The sequence below is a fragment of the Talpa occidentalis genome, unplaced genomic scaffold (assembly GCF_014898055.3).
Source record: "Talpa occidentalis isolate TD23 unplaced genomic scaffold, MPIMG_talOcc4v2.1 talOcc4.2, whole genome shotgun sequence".
NCBI lineage: Eukaryota > Metazoa > Chordata > Mammalia > Eulipotyphla > Talpidae > Talpa > Talpa occidentalis.
Window position 1 is genome coordinate 630,384 of NW_023602073.1, and position 19,037 is coordinate 649,420.

Below are 19,037 nucleotides of genomic sequence, written 5' to 3' on the forward strand. Positions count from 1 at the left end.
CTCAGCGCCGTCAAGGCCACGCTGGGCTGTGCCCTTCGGGAGCCGGTGCTCCAGCGAAGCCGTGGATTTACGGTGTGAGGTCATGGGAGCGCGAATTGGGGCCTCGGGAATCAAGGGCCGTGACACTTTTACAGCCTCCCCCCGCCCCTCCTGCATGCCTGCGAAGCAGCTGCAGGACGAACATCTGGTTTTGCTTTTTTGATCCACACGCAGCTCCCAGCTGACAGCCCTCCGGCTGGCCGGGCTCCGGGAGCTGAGCGGGCAGGCAGGGGCTGGCCAGTGAGCGCCTGCCCTTCCTGCCTCAGTGCGGAGCCGAGGCCTCCAGGAACCCAAGGTCACTGCCACCGCAGAGATAAAGCACTGGCCAGCGTCACGGTGGCCGCCTGCCAACTGGCCAGAGGACAAGGGGGGTGGCTGGGGCACGAGGAGGGGCTCCCGTGGACCCGGCGGGGCCATCACAGCCATAACTCCGGGCCTTGGAGTGTCCACGGGCGACAGAGCAGCCCCCGCCAACCGCCGCCAGCACAGACACGTGCCACGAGCTGCCCAGCAGGGAGCAATCAGAGCAGCCCCTGCCTGGTCCCCACAGCCCGGCCACATAGCCTCCAGGCAGTCGCCGTAGGTCCCACAGGGCAGCGTCCACCTGTGGCCAGAAGGAGAGGCCTAGCAAGGCCCCGGAGCTCCAGCTATGGCCAGTGGGTCAGTCAGGCTGCCGGGCCTGTCTGTGACCTGGACCTCTCCCCAGGACCCCCGGGGAGGCTCACCCCCACAGACCGCGTGGCCGTGAAGGGTCCTCTCTACAGACACCTTTGAGGTACACCTCGCATCCTCCCTGGAGCCGGCCCCCAGCTGAGCGCTGCCCCCCACGAGCTGAACCCCAGGACGCTGCTACTGAGCACATCTCAGGGAGGAGGTAGAGTCACAGGAAGGGCTCTGAAGCGGGTAGGGGTGTTTGGAGAAACGCACTCACAAGTGGGGGTGCCTCGGGAAGCCTCCATCTCCTCATGTCTCTGTCCGTTGAATTGCATTACTCTTTCATCGAGGTGACACTGGCAGATGACATCATGTGATGAGGGGTGCAGAGGGGGCATGTGGGTAGGAACCCACACTGCAAAGGCCCGGCCTCCGCCACCTTCCCCCCACCCCGAGGCTACAAAGGTGGACTCACAGGGAAGCTCATTTCTTGGTTGGAACTGACACCTTCACACAGGAGCCAGTGCAAAGGCCGGCAGGGTGCGGGTCCCGGACTGGGGCAGGACAAACGCCAGAGCATCAGACAGGTGGACGCAACCTTCCTCTGGAAGGAGCAGGGAGCCGAGCATCAGGGGAGCTGGCCCAGCTCGGGCCCTGGGCACATGGGCACCTGCTCCAGGCCGCTGGGAGTGCAAGGCCCAGCCAGGCAGGAGCTCTGCAGGGAGAGTCAGGCCCCAAGGCCCCCTCGTGCCCCATCAAGCCAGCCACACCCCACTGCCGCCGAAGGGGCAGCAGCAAGGGAGGCCTCGCAGAAAGGGAAAGGCCAGAAGAGCAGATGCTCGGGCCTGGGGAAGCAGTGACTCCAGCCTCCACGGGCAGAGAAGGGAGGTGCGCAGGAGGCAGGGCACGCCCTGTGCCCCCAGCCGAGGACAGCAGTCGTGCATTGCAGGGAGGACGTTCCTGGCACCTTTGACTGTGGCCTGCGAGGCTGGGGTGCAGAGCAGGCGTCTCCTTCTCTTTGAGGGCCCCCCTCCCTGCCCGGCAGCTTCTCCACAGCCGGGAACTCACTCGGAGCCAGCGGGCACGAGCTGGGCTGCAGATAGCCCCGCAGAGCCCTCCTGGACAGTCAGGACCAGAGCCAGAGCTGCAGGCGGGCTCCGCGAATCGGGCCAGTGGGGTCTGAGGCGGGAGACAGGCACAGGGCCTCCACCCACAGTCACCCTCGTCCTCCTGGTTGGGGAGTTCCTGGCGCATCATCTCCCTGCTGCCGTGCTCCCACGAGCAGCCCTCCAGCCGCCTAAGCTTGTCAGCACCAGCAGTGCCTGGGTGGCGCCAGGAGGGAAATCAGCACAATTTTAATGCATCCAAGCTCAGGAAAGGGGGAGCAGGAGCGAGGTGTGGGGCGGTCAGCGGGCGGCGGGCCAGACATGGGCACTCGGGTAAGGGAGATGGGAACAATCCGTGACAGGGAATTCCCAGAACAGATTAAGCAACACCACACTATTTGGGATGTGGTTTTGTAACAGTGGGGACATGGGGACAGGCAGGCCCAGGAAGCAGGGCAGGGGGCGCTGGCCACTCCCAGCCCTCCATGAGATAAGAGCACTCCCTGCGGAGAGGCCCTCGGCTCCTGGGGCCTGCAGACGTGGGGCTGCTCCGTGCCTGGCACTGCAAGCAGGGGTCAGCTCTGCAAGGCCCATCACCCCACACTTCTCCCCTTGGGTGCCCCTAATGTCTGTTCCCAGCCAGGCTCAACTTGGCTACCCCTGGGAAAAATGGGTCAAGAAAGGAAGATAATAAGGGGCCTCCCTGGTGGCGCAGCGGATTGAGTGCTGCTCTGTGAAGCTGTCTGCAGCCTCTGCAGCACTTGTTCAATTCCTGGCCGGCCATGGAGATACCCACATGGTGTGGCAGACCTCTCCTGTCTCACCTGCTGCTCCCCTCAGCAGTGTCTTCAGTCAGTCTGCCTGCTCTGCTCCCCACTCTGTCTCTGCTGAATCCTCTCACCTTCCCATGCATCTGGCCTGTATCCCAGTTTTTGCATAAATAAATAAACCTTAAAAAAAAGAAATGAATGGGCCTCCCCGGTGGCGCAGCGGTTGAGCGCTGGGTTGCGAAGCTGCCCGCGGCCTCTGCGGCGCTGGTTCGATCCCCGGCTGCTCCCCGGCCACCGGAGGAGGGTCCCACTTGGCGCGCAGACCTCTCCTGCCGCCCGCTGCTCCCCTCAGCAGTGTACTTTGGTCCTTCTGCCTGCTCTGCTCCCCGCTCTGGCTCTGGTGAATTCTCTCACCCTCCCGCGCTTCTGACTGTACCCAGTGCATGTATAAAAAAACAAACAAATAAACAAATAAATAAAACATGCCTCTATTAAAAAAAAAAAGACTTAAAAAAAAAAAGAAATGAAGATAATAAATATATATGTGCTCATATACACATGCACACACAGAACTTGCTGGCCCCAAACTGCCCAGCACGTTGGCCATGGCAGGTGCATGGGCTCAGGAGGAACGTGGGCAGCAAAGTCAGGGCTTGTGGCAGGGACAATGCAGGCAGGGCTTTGAGGCCGTGGACAGCAGGAAGCCCAAAGACGGAGACCCCCAGGGATGTGAATCCCAGCCTGGGCCAAGGCCAGGCAGGATGTCCTCCTCATAGGCCAGCGACCCATGATGAACCAGAACATGGAAAGTCCTTCCCAGACTATGGACAGCTACAGAGTAGCCCCGTCTGCCTTGGTGTTCCTCGGGTGGTAGCAGCTCTGCCTGGCCCTGGAGTAGGGCTGGGAGACAGGCCTATGTTCCCTTCCCCGGCATGTGTCCTATGGCCTTCCCCCACATGTGTCCTATGGCCTTCCCCAACATGTGTCCTGTGGCCAGCAGGGGCTCAACTCTACTTCTGGCTTCACAGTGAGGGCTGTTTCTTTGTCCCAGTCCCCCCAGTGGTTATAAAAGCTGGCCCTGAGCCCACAGAAGACCCCACACAGATGACCTGCAGGCAGGTCTGTCCAGGAGGGACATCTCTCCACCACACTGTTTGCCCTCCCATCATAGAAGGAAGCCCCAGTTACCCCCAAAGCACCAGGGGGAACAGCCTGAAACAGCCAGGAGGCCTGGGAAGTGCTCCTGCACTTCCTGTGCACACACCCCTGTGGCATAGGGGAAACTGAGGCCCAGGGAGGAGCAGTGGCCACAGGCAGGACCAGGTCTCAGCACCCACTCATGCTCATTCACTTACCTCCCCACTGTCCCTGATGTCCATGGCCCCTGACATCCATGGTAACGCTTTCACGGGGTGGGCACATGGGCCTAGGAAGAGGTACCCGGTCACACAGTAGGACAAGGCCCTGAGCACGCAGCTGAGAGCTTGCCACTGGAAGCTTCCAGGAGGAATCACATGTTCAGAGAGCTATTATACATGTCAGAAGAAAATCAGGGCTGTGTCCTGAGGGGCTTCCTGAGTCCAGGCCAGCACCACCTCCCTGGGCTCTGCAGAAAGCTGGGGTGAGGAGGAGGGGGCTTTTGTGCCCCTTGCTCTCTATCCTCCTATCAGGCCGCCAGGCAACAGGGAGATATGGTCAGCTGCTAGGAACAAGGTTTCAGGAACTGTTGAGGTGGCCCAAGACCTGTAGAGTCCAAGCAGGCTCTCAGCTGGGATATGTGCCACGTCTTGCCCCACTGAACAAATGAGTGCACACACACACATGTGCACCTGTGTACATGTGCACACACATGAAACGCAGACAAGTGCACATGCACACCGGTGTGCTACATACATTACATGCACGCATTTGCACATACACGTGTGCACACACATGTGCACACAACCAGGGCTAATTTATCTGATGCAGGGTGCAGGGATGGTGAGGACATACCCCTTTTGAGCCACAATGAAGATGTGGGAGGCGGAGTGGTTGAGATTGTGGTAAAGAGGTGATCACTTAAAACACTGGGGTTCAGATGGACATTCCATTCCCAGGAAGGAACTGGAATGCCCAGAATGGACTCAGCAACCTCCTGTCTGTGAGTGATCGATTATAGGTGGGACTTAGAATTCGGGACTCCAGGAGCTTAGGAATGTGTGTGCAGATGTACAGGTGTGGACCCACATGCACATACTCTGTAGCTCTTCCATGGGCTGTGTATGCACTGTTACTGACTGGATGCCTCTCTCACATGGTTGCATAGGCATGTCACATACTGTGGATGTGCTATGTGCTATGTATTGACTGTGTGCATAAACGAGCTCAATGCAATTTAAGACCACACATTAGAGGCAGCAACTACAAATCACCTACTAAGGAACTACTAAGGAACCATGAATGGTGGGCTAAAAGTACCTACTAAGAAACTACTAAGAAAGTACCTACTAAGAAACTACTGTGAGCCACCTTATAGTAAGGAAACACAAAATGAACTAAGAGCCAGCAACTATAAGTCACCTACTAAGGAATTACAAAAGGAATTATCAGCCCACTACTAAGGAACTACTAAGAAACTATTGAGTGACCTAATAAGGAACAAATAAAAACTACAGGCCACCAACTACCAGTCACCTACTAAGTAACTACTAAAACTTTACAGGCCACCTACTAAGGAACTACTAAGAAACTACAGGACACAGACTAAGGTACTACTAAGAAACAATGGGACACCTAATAAGAAGTTACTAAGGACTGCAAGACACCAACTACCAGTCACCTACTAAGGAAATACTAGAAAAAATGGGCCACCTACTAAGGAATAATAAGGAAGTGCAAGCAACCAATTATAAGTCACCTACTGAGGAACTGCAATTAAGACACCAACTAAGGAACTACTAAGAAACTATGGCCACCTGCAAAGGAGCTACTAAGAAAAAAATGGGCCACTATTAAGGAACTACTGAAGAATTTCATCCAACAACTACAAGTCACCTACTAGGAAGTACCAAAGAAATAATAAGCTGTAATTAAGGAACTACTAAGAATCTACAAGCCATGTAAGAAAGAAATATAGGCGACCAACTACAAGTCAAACTGCAAACCACCTACTAAGGAACTATTAAAGATACTATGAAGGAAATACTAAAGAACTACTAAAGAATGCTAAGAATTACTAAGGATACTAAAAAGGAACTACTAAGGATACTACTAGCAACTACTAGGGAACTACTAAGGATACTACTAAGTAACTACTAAGTAACTACTAAAGGACCACTAAGGAAATACTAAAGAACTACAAAGGATCTACTAAGGAATTACTAAGGATACTACTAAGGAACAATGAAGGAACTACTAATAATCTACTAAAGAGAAGGAACTACTAATAATCTACTAAAGAACTACAAAAGAACTACTAAGAAACTACAATGGAAACTACCGAGGAACTACTACGAACTACTAAGAAATTACAAACCACCTACTACAGGAACTTCTAAGGAACTACAAGCCACCTACTAAGGAACTATTAAGAAACTAACAAAAGGTAGAGAAAACTACTAAGTAACTATTAAAGAAACTACTAAGGTACTATGATGGAACTACTAAAGAAACTACTAAGGAACTATCAAAGAACTATTAAGGAACTATGAGCCACCTACTAAGGAAACTACTGGGTAACTACTAAGGAAACTACTAAGGAACTACTGAGTAATCCACGAGGAACTACTAAGGAAACTACTAGGGAACTACTAAGACACTACTAATGAAACTACCAAGGAACTATGAAGAAACTACTAAGGAACTACTAAAGAAACTAAGGAACTACTAAAGAAGTACTAAGGAAACTACTAAGGAAAAACACTAAGGAACTACGAAGGAACTATGAAGGAAACTACAAAGGAACTATGAAGGAACTACAAAGGAAACTATTAAGGAACTACAAGCCACCTATTAAGGAAACTACTAAGGAACAACTAAAGAACTACAAAGGAAACTACAAAGGAACTACGAAGGAACTACTAAGGAAACAACTAAGGAATGACTAAAGAACTACTAAGGAAACTGCTAAGGAAAACATGAAGGAACTACTAAAGAAACTTCTAAGGAACTACTAAGAATCTACTAAATAAACTACTAAGGAACAACAAAGGAATGACTAAAGAACTACTAAGGAAACAACTAAGGAACTACGAAGGAACTACTGAGAAAACTACTAAGGAACTATGAAGAAACAACTACAAACTACTAAAGAAACTATGAAGGAACGACTAAAGAAGTACTAAGAAAAATGCTAAGGAACTCCTAAGGAAACTGCAAAGGTACTATGAAGGAACCTATGAAGGAACCACAAAGGAATGAACCTACAAAGGAAACTATTAAGGAACTATGAGCCACCACCTACTGAGGAAACAACTAGGGAACTACTAAGGAAACTACAAAGGACCGATGAGCCACCTACTGAGGAAATTACTAAGGAACTATTAAGGAATGACTAAAGAAGTACTAAGGAAACTACTAAGGAACCATGAAGAAACTACTATGAACTATTAAAGAAACTACAAAGGAACGACTAAAGAAGTACTAAGGAAACTAGTAAGGAAAAGACTAAGGAAACTAGTAAGGAAAACACTAAGGAAACTACTAAAGAAGCTATTAAAGGAACTACAAAGGAACTATTAAGGAACTATGAGCCACCTACTAAGGAAACTACTAAGGAACTACTAAGTAAACTACTAAAGAACTACAAAGAAAGCTACAAAGAAACTACAAGGGAACTACTAAGTTAACTACTAAAGAACTACTAAGGAAGTTACTAAGAAACTACAAGGGAACCAAGAAAATAATAAAGAAAATACTAAGGAACTATGAAGAAACTACTAAGGAACTACTAAGGAAACTACGAAGGAACTACGAAGAAACTATGAAAGAACTACGAAGAAACTATGAAGGAACTATGAAGAACTATGAATAAACTATTAAAGAAACTATGAAGGAACTACTAAGGAAACTACGAAGGAACTATGAAGAAACTATGAAGAACTACGAAGGAACTATTAAAGAAACTACGAAGGAACTACTAAGGAAACTATGAAGGAACTACTAAGGAAACTGTGAAGAAACTATGAAGAACTATGAAGGAACTACTAAGGAAACTACGAAGGAACTACGAAGAAACTATGAAGAACTACAAAGGAACTACGAAGGAACTATGAAAAACTAGGAAGGAACTAAAAGGAAACTACGAAGGAACTGTTAAGGAAACTACGAAGGAACTACTAAGGAAACTACGAAGGAACTACAAAGAAACTATAAAGAACTAATAAGGAACTATTAAAGAAACTATGAAGGAACTACAAAGGAAACTACAAAGAAACTACTAAGGAAACTATGAAGGAACTATGAAACAAACTATGAAAGAACTACAAAGAAACTATTAAAGAAACTACGAAGGAACTGCAAGGAAACTACAAAGGAATGACTAAGGAAACTATAAAGAAACTACTAAGGAACTACCAAAAACTATGAAGAAACTATGAAGGAACTTTGAAGAACTACTAAGGAACTACGAAGAAACTATTAAAAAACTATGAAGGAACTACTAAGGAAACTACGAAGGAACTACTAAGGAAACTAGGAAGGAACTACTAAGGAAACTACGAAGGAACTACTAAGGAAACTATGAAGGAGCTACGAAGAAACTATGAAGAACTACGAAGGAACTATTAAGGAAACTATGAAGGAACTACTAAGGAAACTACGAAGGAACTACGAAGAAACTACAAGGAACTACGAAGGAACTATTAAAGAAACTAGGAAGGAACTACTAAGGAAACTATGAAGGAACTACTAAGGAAACTATGAAGGAACTACGAAAGAAACTACAAAGGAACTATGAAGAACTATGAAGGAACTATTAAAGAAACTACGAAGAAACTACAAAGGAACTAATAAGGAAACTATGAAGAAACTACTAAGGAACTACTAAAAACTATGAAGGAACTACGAAAGAAACTACGAAAGAACTACGAAGAAACTATTAAAGAAACTACGAAGGAACTACGAAGGAACTACTAAGGAAACTACGAAGAAATTACGAAGGAACTACTAAAAACTATGAAGGAACTACGAAAGAAACTACGAAAGAACTACGAAGAAACTATTAAAGAAACTACGAAGGAACTACGAAGGAACTACTAAGGAAACTACGAAGAAACTACGAAGGAACTACTAAAAACTATGAAGAAACTATGAAGGAACTATGAAGAACTACGAAGGAACTATTAAAGAAACTATGAAGGAAACTACAAAGGAACTACAAAGAAACTATGAAGAACTACGAAGGAACTACGAAGGAACTATGAAAAACTACGAAGGAACTACTAAGGAAACTACAAAGGAACTACTAAGGAAACTACGAAGGAACTATGAAGAACTACGAAGGAACTATGAAGAAACTATTAAAGAAACTACGAAGGAACTACTAAGGAAATTACGAAGGAACTACTAAGGAAACTATGAAGGAACTACGAAAGAAACTACAAAAGAACTACAAAGAAACTATTAAAGAAACTACGAAGGAACTACGAAGGAAACTATGAAGAAACTACGAAGGAACTACTAAGGAAACTACGAAGGAACTATTAGAGAAACTACGAAGGAACTACTAAGGAAACTATGAAGGAACTACAAAGAAACTACGAAGGAACTATGAAAAACTACGAAGGAACTACTAAGAAACTATGAAAGAACTATTAAGGAAACTACGAAGGAACTACCAAGGAAACTGAAGGAACTACAAAGGAACTATGAAAAACTACGAAGGAACTACTAAGGAAACTACGAAGGAACTATTAAGGAAACTACAAAGGAACTACTAAGGAAACTACAAAGGAACTACGACAGAAACTACAAAAGAACTACAAAGAAACTACGAAGGAACTACTAAGGAAACTATGAAGGAACTACGAAGAAACTACGAAGGAACTATGAAAAACTACGAAGGAACTACGAAGGAAACTATGAAGGAACTATTAAGCAAACTACGAAGGAACTACTAAGGAAACTACGAAGGAACTATTAAGGAAACTATGAAGGAACTATGAAAATCTATGAAGGAACTACTAAAAAAACTACGAAGGAACTATTAAGGAAACTACGAAGGAACTACGAAGCAACTACGAAGGAACTATTAAAGAAACTACGAAGGAACTACTATGAAGGAACTATTAAGCAAACTACGAAGGAACTACTAAGGAAACTACGAAGGAACTATTAAGGAAACTATGAAGGAACTATGAAAATCTATGAAGGAACTACTAAAAAAACTACGAAGGAACTATTAAGGAAACTACGAAGGAACTACGAAGCAACTACGAAGGAACTATTAAAGAAACTACGAAGGAACTACGAAGGAATCTACGAAGGAACTACAAAGCAACTACGAAGGAACTATGAAGAACTACTAAGAAACTACAAAGGAACTATGAAGGAACTACGAAGGAAACTACAAAGCAACTACGAAGGAAACTACGAAGCAACTATGAAGAACTACGAAGGAACTACGAAGAACTACGAAGGAACTGCGAAGAAACTATTAAAGAAACTACGAAGGAACTACGAAGGAAACTATGAAGGAACTACGAAGAAACTATGAAGGAACTACGAAGAAACTATGAAGGAACTACGAAGAAACTTAAAGAAACTATGAAGGAACTACGAAGGAACTATTAAAGAAACTACGAAGGAAACTACAAAGGAACTATTTAAAAACTACAAAGGAACTACGAAGGAACTACAATGGAACTACTAAGGAAACTACGAAGGAACTATTAAAGAAACTACGAAGGAACTACGAAGGGAACTATGAAGGAACTACTAAAGAAATACTAAGGGAAACACTACGGAACTACTAAAGAAGTACTAAGGGAACTACTAAGGAAAACACTAAGGAACTATACTAAGAAAAACACTAAGGAACTACTAAGAAACCATGAAGGACTCTACTAAGAAACTATTAAGGAAATACGAGCCACCTACTAAGTGAAACTACTAGGGAACTACAAAGGAAACTATGAAGGAACTACTAAGTAAACTCTGAAGGAACTACGCAGGAACTACTAAGGAAACCACTAAGGAACTTAAGGAACTACATGCCACCTAGTAAGTTACTACCAATGAGTCGACCTAAACCACCTGAAATGTTAGGACAGTGGTGGGTAGACTGTCCTAACATGGATGATAGGATGATAGGTAGATACTTGGATGGTAGTTCCTTAGTAGGTTCTTTAGTAGTTCCTAGTAGATTCCTTAGTAGTTCCTTAGTAGGTTTTTTTAGTAGTTCCTTAGTAGATTCCTTAGTAACAGTTGTTTCCTTCATAGGTTGCTTATAGTTTCTTTTCTTTAATAATTTCTTAATAGGTTCCTTAGTAGTTCCTTAGTAGGTTCCTTAGTAGGCTCTTTAGTAGTTCCTTATTAGGTTCTTTAGTAGGCTCTTTAGTAGTTCCTTAGTAGTTCCTTAGTAGGTTCTTTAGTAGTTCCTTAGTAGTTCTTTAGTAGGTTCTTTAGTAGTTCCTTAGTAGTTCCTAGTAGTTCTTTAGTAGTTCCTTAGTAGGTTCCTTAGTAGGTTCCTTAGTAGTTCCTTAGTAGGTTTTTTAGTAGTTCCTTAGTAGTTCCTTAGTAGATTTCTTAGTAACAGTTGTTTCCTTCGTAGGTTGCTTATAGTTCCTTAGTAGTTCTTTAATAATTTCTTAATAGGTTCCTTAGTAGGTTCCTTAGTAGTTCTTTAGTAGGTTCCTTAGTAGTGCTTTAGTAGTTCCTTAGTAGATTCTTTAGTAGTTCCTTAGTAGGTTTTTTAGTAGTTCCTTAGTAGTTCCTTAGTAGATTCCTTAGTAACAGTTGTTTCCTTTGTAGGTTGCTTATAGTTCCTTAGTAGTTCTTTAATAATTTCTTAGTAAGTTCCTTAGTAAGTTCCTTAGTAGTTCCTTAGTAGGCTCTTTAGTAGTTCCTTAGTAGTTCCGTAGTAGGTTCTTTAGTAGTTCCTTAGTAGTTCCTTAGTAGTTCTTTAGTAGTTCCTTAGTAGTTCCTTAGTAGTTCCTTAGTAGGTTTTTTTAGTAGTTCCTTAGTAGATTCCTTAGTAACAGTTGTTTCCTTCGTAGGTTGCTTATAGTTTCTTTTCTTTAATAATTTCTTAATAGGTTCCTTAGTAGTTCCTTAGTAGATTCCTTAGTAGTTCCTTAGTAGGTTTTTTAGTAGTTCCTTAGTAGTTCCTTAGTAGATTCCTTAGTAGTTCCGTAGTAGGTTTTTTAGTAGTTCCTTAGTAGATTCCTTAGTAACAGTTGTTTCCTTCGTAGGTTGCTTATAGTTCCTTAGTAGTCCTTTAATAATTTCTTAATAGGTTCCTTAGTAGTTCCTTATTAGGTTCCTTAGTAGGCTCTTTAGTAGTTCCTTAGTAGTTCTTTAGTAGTTCCTTAGTAGATTCCTTAGTAGTTCCATAGTAGGTTCTTTAGTAGTTCCTTAGTAGTTCCTTAGTAGATTCCTTAGTAGTTCTTTAGTAGTTCCTTAGTAGTTCCTTAGTAGATTCCTTAGTAGTTCCTTAGTAGATTCCTTAGTAACAGTTGTTTCCCTCGTAGGTTGCTTATAGTTCCTTAGTAGTTCTTTAATGAATTCTTAATAGGTTCCTTAGTAGTTCCTTAGTAGGTTCCTTAGTAGGCTCTTTAGTAGTTCCTTATTAGGTTCTTTAGTAGGCTCTTTAGTAGTTCCTTAGTAGTTCCTTAGTAGGTTCTTTAGTAGTTCCTTAGTAGTTCTTTAGTAGGTTCTTTAGTAGTTCCTTAGTAGTTCCTAGTAGTTCTTTAGTAGTTCCTTAGTAGGTTCCTTAGTAGTTCCTTAGTAGGTTTTTTAGTAGTTCCTTAGTAGTTCCTTAGTAGATTCCTTAGTAACAGTTGTTTCCTTCGTAGGTTGCTTATAGTTCCTTAGTAGTTCTTTAATAATTTCTTAATAGGTTCCTTAGTAGGTTCCTTAGTAGTTCTTTAGTAGGTTCCTTCCTTAGTAGTTCCTTAGTAGGTTTTTTAGTAGTTCCTTAGTAGTTCCTTAGTAGATTCCTTAGTAACAGTTGTTTCCTTCGTAGGTTGCTTATAGTTCCTTAGTAGTTCTTTAATAATTTCTTAGTAAGTTCCTTAGTAGTTCCTTAGTAGGCTCTTTAGTAGTTCCTTAGTAGTTCCTTAGTAGTTCAGTAGTAGGTTCTTTAGTAGTTCCTTAGTAGTTCCGTAGTAGGTTCTTTAGTAGTTCCTTAGTAGTTCTTTAGTAGTTCCTTAGTAGATTCCTTAGTAGTTCCTTAGTAGGTTTTTTAGTAGTTCCTTAGTAGATTCCTTAGTAACAGTTGTTTCCTTCGTAGGTTGCTTATAGTTTCTTTTCTTTAACAATTTCTTAATAGGTTCCTTAGTAGTTCCTTAGTAGATTCCTTAGTAGTTCCTTAGTAGGTTTTTTAGTAGTTCCTTAGTAGTTCCTTAGTAGCGCTTTAGTAGTTCCTTAGTAGATTCCTTAGTAGTTCCTTAGTAGATTCCTTAGTAGTTCCGTAGTAGGTTTTTTAGTAGTTCCTTAGTAGATTCCTTAGTAACAGTTGTTTCCTTCGTAGGTTGCTTATAGTTCCTTAGTAGTTCCCTTGGTAACAGTTGTTTCCTTCGTAGGTTGCTTATAGTTCCTTAGTAGTTCTTTAATAATTTCTTAATAAGTTCCTTAGTAGTTCCTTATTAGGTTCTTTAGTAGGCTCTTTAGTAGTTCCTTAGTAGTTCCTTAGTAGTTCTTTAGTAGTTCCTTAGTAGTTTCCTTAGTAGTTCCGTAGTAGGTTCTTTAGTAGTTCCTTAGTAGTTCTTTAGTAGTTCCTTAGTAGATTCCTTAGTAGTTCCATAGTAGGTTCTTTAGTAGTTCCTTAGTAGTTCCTTAGTAGATTCCTTAGTAGTTCCTTAGTAGATTCCTTAGTAGTTCCTTAGTAGATTCCTTAGTAGATTCCTTAGTAGTTCCTTAGTAGTTCTTTAGTAGTTCCTTAGTAGTTTCCTTAGTAGTTCCGTAGTAGGTTCTTTAGTAGTTCCTTAGTAGTTCCTTAGTAGTTCTTTAGTAGTTCCTTAGTAGATTCCTTAGTAGTTCCATAGTAGTTCCTTAGTAGATTCCTTAGTAGTTCCTTAGTAGATTCCTTAGTAGTTCCTTAGTAGATTCCTTAGTAACAGTTGTTTCCTTCGTAGGTTGCTTATAGTTCCTTAGTAGTTCTTTAATGAATTCTTAATAGGTTCCTTAGTAGTTCCTTAGTAGGTTCCTTAGTAGGCTCTTTAGTAGTTCCTTATTAGGTTCTTTAGTAGGCTCTTTAGTAGTTCCTTAGTAGTTCCTTAGTAGGTTCTTTAGTAGTTCCTTAGTAGTTCCTAGTAGTTCTTTAGTAGTTCCTTAGTAGGTTCCTTAGTAGGTTCCTTAGTAGTTCCTTAGTAGGTTTTTTAGTAGTTCCTTAGTAGTTCCTTAGTAGATTCCTTAGTAACAGTTGTTTCCTTCGTAGGTTGCTTATAGTTCCTTAGTAGTTCTTTAATAATTTCTTAATAGGTTCCTTAGTAGGTTCCTTAGTAGGCTCTTTAGTAGTTTCTTAGTAGTTCTTTAGTAGTTCCTTAGTAGTTCCTCAGGAGTTCCTTAGTAGTTCTTTAGTAGATTCCTTAATATTCCTTAGTAGTTCCTTAGTAGGTTTTTTAGTAGTTCCTTAATAGATTCCTTAATAACAGTTGTTTCCTTCGTAGGTTGCTTATAGTTCCTTAGTAGTTCTTTAATAATTTCTTAATAGGTTCCTTAGTAGGTTCCTTAGTAGGCTCTTTAGTAGTTTCTTAGTAGTTCTTTAGTAGTTCCTTAGTAGTTCCTCAGGAGTTCCTTAGTAGTTCTTTAGTAGATTCCTTAATATTCCTTAGTAGTTCCTTAGTAGGTTTTTTAGTAGTTCCTTAATAGATTCCTTAATAACAGTTGTTTTCTTCGTAGGTTGCTTATAGTTCCTTAGTAGTTCTTTAATAAGTTCCTTACTAGGTTCCTTAGTAGGCTCTTTAGTAGTTCCTTAGTAGTTCCTTAGCAGGTTCTTTAGTGGTTCCTTAGTAGTTCCTTAGTAGATTCCTTAGTAGTTCCTTAGTAGATTCCTTAGTAGTTCCTTAGTAGGTTTTTTAGTAGTTCCTTAGTAGTTTCTTAGTAGATTCCTTAGTAACAGTTGTTTCCTTAGTAGGTTGCTTATAGTTTCTTAGTAGTTCTTTAATAATTTCTTAGTAGGTTCCTTAGTAGGTTCCTTAGTAGGTTCCTTAGTAGTTCTTTAGTAGTTCTTCAGTAGTTCCTCAGTAGTTCCTTAGTAGTTCTTTAGTAGATTCCTTAATAGTTCCTTAGTAGATTCCTTAGTAGTTCTTTAGTAGTTCCTTAGTAACAGTTGTTTCCTTAGTAGGTTGCTTATAGTTCCTTAGTAGTTCCCTTGGTAACAGTTGTTTCCTTAGTAGGTTGCCTATAGTTCCTAGGTAGTTTTTTAATAATTTCTTAATAGGTTCCTTAGTAGTTCCCTTCGTAGGTCCTTCGTAATTTCCTCTGTAGTTCTTTAGCAATTCCTTCATAGATTCCTTAGTAGTTTCCTTAGTAGTTCCTTTGTAGTTTCTTTAATAGTTTCTTTGTAGTTCCCTCGTAGTTTCCTTCATAGTTCCTAGCTAGTTCCTTCATAGTTTCCTTAGTAAGTTTCTTGTAGTTCCTTAGTAGTTCCCCAGTAGTTTCCTTAGTAGTTTCCTTCACAGTTCCTTCATAGTTTCCTTCATTGTTCCTTAGTAGTTCATAGATTCCTTAGTAGTTTCCTTCGTAGTTCTTTCATAGTTCCTCATAGTTTCTTTAATAGTTTCTTCATAGTTCCTTCATAATTTCCTTCATAGTTCCTTGGTAGTTCCTTCATAGTTTCCTTAGTAAGTTTCTTGTAGTTCCTTAGTATTTCCTTCATCATTCCTTAGTAGTTTCCTTAGTAGTTCCTTCATAGTTTCTTCAATAGTTTCTTTGTAGTTCCTTAGTGGTTTCCTTAGTAGTTCCTTCATCGTTCCTTAGTAGTTTCCTTTGTAGTTTCTTGTTAGTTTCCTCAGTAGTTCCTTAGTAGTTCCTTCATAGATCCTTAGTGGTTTCCTTAGTAGTTTCTTTAATAGTTTCTTAGTAGTTCCTTCATAGTTCCTTAGGAGTTTCCTTAATATTTCCTTCATAGTTTCTTTAATAGTTGCTTAGTAGTTTCTTTAATAGTTCCTTAGTAGTTTCCTTAGTAGTTCCTTGATAGTTCCTTCATAGTTTTCTTAGTAGGTTTCTTGAAGTTCCTTAGTAGTTTCTTCATAATTCCTTAGTAGTTTCCTTAGAAATTCCTTAGTAGTTTCTTTAATAGTTTCTTAGTAGTTCCTTTGTAGTTTCTTCAAAGATTACCTAGTAGTTTCTTCGTAGTTAACTTAGTAGTTCCTTCGTAGTTCCTTCGTAGTTTCCTTAGTAGTCCTTGGTAGTTCCTTCATAGTTCCTTAGTAGTTTCTTTCATAGTTGCTTAGTCATTCCTTAGTAGTTTCCTCAGTAGATTTCTCATAGTTCCATAATAGGTCCATTAGTAGGTCTTTCATAGTTCCTTATAGTTCTTTAGTAATTTCTTAGTAGTTCCTTCGTAGTGTCTTAGTCGTTTCTTAGTAGTTTCCTTAGCAGTTCCATCATAGTCTCCTTAGTAGGTTTCTTGTAGTTCCTTAGTAATTCTTTCATAGTTCCTTAGTAGTTTCCTTTGTAGTTCCTTCATAGTTTCCTTCGTAGTTAACTTAGTAGTTCCTTCGTAGTTCCTTAGTAGCTTCTTTGTATTTTCCTTGGTAGTTCCTTCGTAATTCCTTAGTAGTGTCCTTAGTAGTTCCTTGGTAGTTCTGTCATAGTTCCTTAGTAATTTCTTTCATAGTGGCTTAGTCATTCCTTAGTAGTTTCTTTTATAGTTCCTTAGTAGTTTCCTTAGTAGGTTTCTCGTAGTTCCTTAGTAGATCCGTTAGTAGGTCTTTCATAGTTCCTTAGTAGTTTCCTTAGTAGTTCTTTAGTAATTTCTTAGTAGTTTCTTTATATTTTCCTTAGTAGGTCCTTAGTAGTTTCTTTAATAGTTTCTTAGTAGTTTCCTTAGTAGTTCCGTCATAGTTTCCTTAGTAGGTTTCTTGTAGTTCTTTAGTAATTCTTTCATAGTTCCTAGTAGTTTCCTATGCAGTTCCTTCATAGTTTCCTTCATAGTTAACTTAGTAGTTCCTTCATAGTTCCTTAGTAGCTTCTTTGTATTTTCCTTACTAGGTCCTTCATAGTTTCCTTAGCAGCTCCTTAGTAGTTTGTTTAATAGGTGCTTAGGAGTTCCTTAGTAGTTTCTTTAATAGTTCCTTAGTAATTTCCTTAGTGGTTCCTTGGTAGTTCCTTTGTAGTTTCCTTAGTAGGTTTCTTGTTGTTCCTTAGTAGTTCCTCCATAGCTCCTTAGTAGTTTCCTTTGTAGTTCCTTCATAGTTCCTTACTAGTTTCCTTTGTAGTTCCTTCATAGTTTCCTTAGTAGTTCTTTAGTAATTTCTTAGTAGTTCCTTCATAGATTCCTTATTTGTTTCCTTCATCGTTCCTTCATAGTTAACTTAGTAGTTCCTTCGTAGTTCCTTAGGAGTTTCTTCATAGTTTCCTTTGTCGTTCCTTCTTAGTTTACTTAGTAGTTCCTTTGTAGTTTCTTTGTAGTTTCCTTCATAGTTCCTTTGTAGTTAACTTATTAGTTCCTTCATAGTTAACTTAGTGTTTCCTTAGTAGGTCCTCAGTAGTTTCTTTGTAGTTTCCTTAGTAGTTTCTTTGTAGTTTCCTTAGTAGTTCCTTTGTAGTTTCTTTAGTAGTTCCTTAGTAGTTTCCTTTCTAGTTCCTTAGTAGTTTCATTAGTACAGCCTAAGTAGTTCCTTTGTATTTTCCTTAGTTCCTTAGTAGTTTCCTTAGTAGGTGGTTCATAGTTCCTTAGTCGCTCCTTAGTATTTCCCTGGTAGTTTCCTTTCGTAGTTCCTTAGTAGTTAACTCAGTAGTTCCTTTGTATATTCCTTAGTAGTTTCTTTAATAATTCCTTACTAGTTACTTAGTAGTTTCTTAGTAGTTTCCTTAGTATTTTCCCTAATAGTTTCTTAGTAGTACCCTAGTAGTTTCCTTAGTAGTTCCTTCATATTTTCCTTAGTAGATCCTAAGTAGCTCCTCCTTAGTTCTTTAGTGGGCTCCTTAGTAGTTTCTTAGTAGTCTCCTTAATAGTTCCTCAGTGTTTTCCTTTGTAGATCCTAAGTAGCTCCCTTGTACTTTCCTTAGTAGTTTCCTTAGTAGGTAGCTCATAGTTTCTTAGTAGTTTCCTTGGTAATTGGTTCATAGTTCCTTAGTACTTCCTTAGTAGTTCCTTAGTAATTCCTCAGTAGTTCTTTAGTATTTCCCTAGTAGTTTCCTTAGTAGTTCCTTAGTAGTTTCCTTTGTAGTTGGCTCATAATTCATTGGTAATTCCTTAGTAGTTTCCTTAGTTGTTCCTTATTAGTTCTTTATAGTTCCTTATTAGGTGGCTTTTAGTTTCTTAGTCGTTCCTTAGTAGGTGACTTAGTAGTTCATTCATAGGTGGCCCTCAGTTCTTTCATTGTTCCTTAGTAGGTGAGTCATAGTTCTATAGTATGAGGCTATTAAATAGTGATTGCTAGTAATTTCTTGTTACATCTGTAGAAGTTTTTTAGTAGGTATGTAGTAATTTTTTAATAGGCCATAAGTAGTTTTAGATGGTACTTTGTTAGTAGATAGCTAGCAATTTGTTAGGTTAGTTGGTAGGTTGTTAGTAGGTGGTTAGTTGGTGTTCAGTATGTGGATAGTAGGTCCACCATATGAAAGATTGTGAGTTGAATGTAGGTCATTAATAGGTCCTTTGCAGTGGCTCATAGTTTGCTAGTAGATAGCTGTTGTTCCTTAGTAGGTTGTTAGTAGTTTACTTGGTTGATCATTAGTAGATGGATAGTAGGATGGCAGTAGTCAGATAGTCAGCCATATGATAGATGGTAGGTTCTTAATAGGTCATTAGCAGTTCCTTAGTAAGTGGCTAATAGTTCCTTAGTAGGTGGCTACTAATTGTTTAAGTAGGTCATTAGTAGTTTGTTACTAGTTCACAGCTGGCTTGTAGGTTATTTGTAGGTAGCTAGTAGATCATTAGTAGGTCATAAGTACTTTTTTAGTAGGTTGATAGTAGTTTCTTAGTAGGTTGATAGTAGATGAATAGTAGTTTGTTTGCAGTTTGTAGGTCATTAGCAGGTTGATAGTATTTTGTTAGTAGTTCCTTAGTAGGTCATGCACATATATGCACTGTGTACTATATGCACATATGACACAATATATAGCCACACTGTGCATGCACATACATGCACTGGGTACT